Consider the following 4,746-nt stretch of genomic DNA (forward strand, 5'->3'; position numbering starts at 1 on the left):
TTTATCGGTCGATCATTTATAGGCAAGTTTTTTTATCTCAGGTTTTCCCAACCGAAATATTGAATGCACAAAACACCTACCACACAAAGATTTTTTACTAAATATCATACATTTTTATTACGTAAGATTATATTACATAAGATAAGACATGAAGACACTTGGCAACGATATGCCTAACTCACAATTTCGATTGACTTTTTACATCAATGACGAAATGTGCTAATGAGTACACGAAGATAATTCTAGAGTCCATTGTTCCTAGCCATGACAATATTGTTGACGTAGGCACGTGTTTCGTCAAGTGTCATGAGACTGGCTTCATGGATATCTACAAATAAAAATAAGTGTCAGTGATATTAATGACATAGTATTGTACAAGAAAATATAAAGACAAAAAATTGAAATAGTACGCAACACCTGCCTTGTAGATGATGACCCTCATGATCAATATTAGGAGAATAGGTGAACGTGCTCTCCCGCATAGTTTGCAAGCATTGACCCCTCCGATTAAACTGTATGTAAGTAATTGATATTTTTCCGAACTGATTTTCGCTGCGTCGCAAATGGTAAAATTGACGGCCAACGTGCTCGTCATATATGCGTAGGAAAATTATCTGTCGTCTACAGACAAAAACAAATTTTAGTTTATGTTTGCAACAATTAACTCAAAAAAGCATATGTAAATCTCATATTGTAAACGACTCTCACCGAAAGTTCATGAGGCCAATTTCGAGCAAAGGGACATGTCTATCATATATTGGATCCCATAGAGTTTGTATCTTACTAATATAGGCAACAATAGCAATAACATCTGCCAAGATTTAATCAGAATGAGACCCTGAGTTCTATAACAAAATATGCAAGAACAAAGATAAAAAATGCACCAGTTATGCGTTTGTCTTGTAGTGAGTAGATGGCCCCAAATTGTGGGAAACACAATGGACAAATTATCGTTGATATCCTGTGGGCCGAAATCATAACCACAGTCCTACTATCTAGTGTCATGATAAACTCCATGTCTAGATACAAGAAATGTACAACTGCCATTTCAGTGGGGTTAAATCCTACACGAGTGAATTCATAGGACATGCCGGTTTGAAGAATGGTGTTGAAACGAACAGCTTGATTGTTGAACGCAATGGCTTCCATTTTTGTCCCCTAAAGCAATATACGAATCATCAACATAATCAGCAAATAAAATTGTTTATCAAATGTGTACAGCAAAATATATGCTATGAAATAGTGATGATCAATGCCTTACTTCCTGATCCAGTAGTATGCATTGAAGGTATATGTTTCCCATGGAATTCTCTTTGATTTGTGCCTTCCATTGGACCATTGCACGAATGGTCCAACAATTCTGGTATATATGCTCCATCTGGACGCGACGAAATGTCAAGTTCCTGTGTATGGAATAAAACTCATGAACGACAAACAAAATTCAGCGTTGTTGGCAAACTCACGTACAAGCAGCTCAATTTTTTCATGCCTGTTAATTTGGGGGGGTGATGGGACGAGGGATGACAGGAAATGGTGGTGATGCCATCACTCTCCTTGAGGTCGTCAACCTGTATGAGATTACCATAATCGTGGAGGAGAGGGTGTCAAAGAGGAGATGATCCTATGTACAATGATGGAGACTTATATATATAGTGGTGATGGGCATTTTTGGAAGCCTAAAGGACTGCGGGAAAATTCTGTATATATAGAAGTTGCAGATTGTATCAAAATATTGATGCATGCGTTGTTTTGTATATATGATTATGCACCAAAATTGCTATAAGACTTTCCAGTTGTACATCAATGAATGATTTGTATAGATGGAAGCACCAGATTGTATCATTAATTGCATGTTTTAATTAATATCCTTTCTAGATATCATGATAAAATATCTCTGGGACATCCACAATACCATGTGATAAGCAGTCAACGTAGTCTATCATTAATTGTGTGTTTTATATTGAATGCGATATCTCTTTCCAAGTGTAGAAGATTTAATTTTTATGGTACCAGATTCAAACATTTAAAGATTTATTATCCACCTTTAAAAAATAGTTATAGCAGACACTTGAAAATTTATTCAAGCTCCATGAATAAATCGTGATTGTTTTGTCGACGGTGCACACATTGATATATGGTAATGAAGTCGCTTTGTTGCTTCATGTATCCTCTTTGAATTCAATATTTGGTTCAGTAGTGCACACATTTGCGTCCTTCTGCCTGGATGAGACTAACCAGTAATTGATCAGTATTTTCTGTTGCTTTGCAAGGAATTTCTGTAGATTGGCATTTTCTTGGCATCTGTCTATGCTTTTTGGCTGGTCTTATCAGAAGGAATTAATGATTTTGCCATGTGGGAGATCATGCTTATGGTAAGTTGTCTCGCTACAATTTCTCTATTCATACTTCGTTAGAGAATTAAAATCGTTTGTTCTTGATAGTGTATCTCATCGGTCTCGTCCATCTGTCAGACTGTTGCACTCATTAGTGTATTATGCATAGTTGATATATAGTAAAAACAATTGTCCAACATTTTGGGAATGGAATTATTGCATTGTATTCCACTGATGAAAACATCTGGAATTAACCTATGTTCATGTAACTAAAATACGGTAACCGATGAACACAAAGCTGCAAGCGATGTTTGCCAATATTGTGGTGGAAATCTGAAATGAGTGGTGTACTGTATTTTAGTTAGGAAGGTTAATTTGCTCAAGTAACATATCCGACCCATCTTCACGAAACAAGGAAAATAAAATTGATAACCTATCAAGCAATGAAGACTGCATGGCCAATCTCTGTATTCTCCACGTACGATCAGCATCATAAACTGTTATTCTTGCCTTAAGAGTATTATTCATTTAATAAGATGCTCACATATATTTCTATGATTTATTAAATATCACAGTTTATTCATGTTATTAAGGGACAAAGTATTTTAACCATACACAAAATGCTAACCTACTTTCACAAAACTTTGTCCGATGATTGGACTGGATACCACAATCCTCTTTTATATTGCTTGTACGGAAGATTCAAGGCATAAGAGGTTCACACATTCACAAGTTATACATCATTGAAGTTACCTGAGGTAAGGTTGGTCACTCCCAGTCAGTTTCCTTCTCACAACGTGACTACTGTTATATCTTATATGCCTTTGACTTCTTAGTTTACATCCTTCAATGAATTGCTGAGAACGCTGATCGTAACATATTATACATAACATAAGAAATGCATAAAAAACAGTACTCTGAACACCATGGTATAATAGGAAGTACAATTTGCACATGCTACAATAGAAGTTTTTTTCCTTCATATGAACATTCTCCTTCAGAAGTTTTTTTTCTCATGCTTTTGTACTATGAGGTTTTTTGTGGTAAAAACTGTAGGTGTTGAGGTACTGAAATAATAGTTCGCTATGAGATGCCTGAACACGGTGCAAAGTCAGTTTGATGTGCATGCTTGGGTTAAACACATGCGCAGCCTAAGTTATTAGTTTCTTGTGATAAATTATCTATAAGCAAATAACAATTACCGTTGGCTCTATCAGGTCACTCCTCCATTGGGTTCATTACAAAAAAGTCATTTTCGGGAGAAGATATATGCATGGATTCTATAACGATGTAAATTTTCTACACAGGTCACACCTTCTCCCTATCCCTAGTGCATTGGCACTCTTCCGCTTTGACTCGACCATTTTTTGAATTACATGCTCAACCAGAACTATTTAATCACAATTGATAACTTCTTAATCATGAAAGTTAGTGCAGCAGCATACACATTAGATAATTATTGACTAACTTTTTTCATGAATCTAAATGCAATGACTTCCCGGTGAAAATAAAACGGAAAGGAGAAATAAGAGAAAAGCACAGAAACATTAAACGTGCAGATTGATTACCGTGTGGGTTAATGTAATGTCGGCATCTTCTCAGTAGAGTAACATCAATTCTTTCAGCTTCAGGTAGTCCTCTTATTGCACAAGACATTCACATAGTGGTGTTTATGATTATATGGCATGGAATACAATGTTCACATGCAAACATATCCATCAAAAACACATTATGCAAGAACCATAGTGATAGTTTAAGCAACATAACCTTCAAATAGGTTAGTTTATTTCACCAAATGAATTCCATCAACAACAAAGGTACTAACAATTCAAAGAAAACGCAATTTACCTTATCATTAGTTTAAGAGCGTAATAAACGGGGTACATACGATAGGTGTGCATGTCATTCACAACGGCTACAACATGTTAAGCACTTTCACATGATGATACCCAAGCAAGATACTTAAGTTCGATAAGTGTAAACTGCAGCTTGTAAGGACTTCCTTGTAGACGATATTCTTCATCGTCCTTTGTAAGCATAGCGTGGGTCTTTTTCGCTTATTTGATTTATTGGACTGTTTCTTTCCCTTGTCCTTCTCCTTCTCAATGAGGATCTTTATGTTTCTCTTCGCGGTGGCTCGAGACAGCGCGACATAAAGTTGACCATGAGAGAACACCGGGTTAGGTAGGTACACGCCGACAATCGGGATGGTCTGTCCTTGCGTCTTGTTAATTGTCATAGCAAAGCTAAGCCTTAAAGGAAATTGCTTCCTCTTGAACTTGAATGGAAACATGTCGTTGTTAGATGGGCATAGGGGTATCCGAGGAAGGAATACCCTCCTACCAGCATGTTGTCCAATCATGATTTCTGCATCAATGGCGTTCCTCTCGAAACCTCGAACAACAAGCCTCGT

The 4,746-nt window shown here is 36.6% G+C and overlaps 1 long non-coding RNA gene across 1 annotated transcript; it reads right to left on the minus strand.

The window, feature by feature from the left end:
- Positions 1–973: 973 nt before the first annotated feature.
- LOC123413374 lies at positions 974–3,956 on the minus strand. The gene is made up of 3 exons (XR_006613737.1): positions 3,902–3,956; positions 1,262–1,403; positions 974–1,158 (listed from the first exon to the last, which is right to left on the minus strand). It is a non-coding gene; the product is annotated as an uncharacterized LOC123413374 (long non-coding RNA).
- Positions 3,957–4,746: the final 790 nt, after the last annotated feature.

This window comes from Hordeum vulgare, chromosome 7H, assembly GCF_904849725.1.
Source record: "Hordeum vulgare subsp. vulgare chromosome 7H, MorexV3_pseudomolecules_assembly, whole genome shotgun sequence".
NCBI lineage: Eukaryota > Viridiplantae > Streptophyta > Magnoliopsida > Poales > Poaceae > Hordeum > Hordeum vulgare.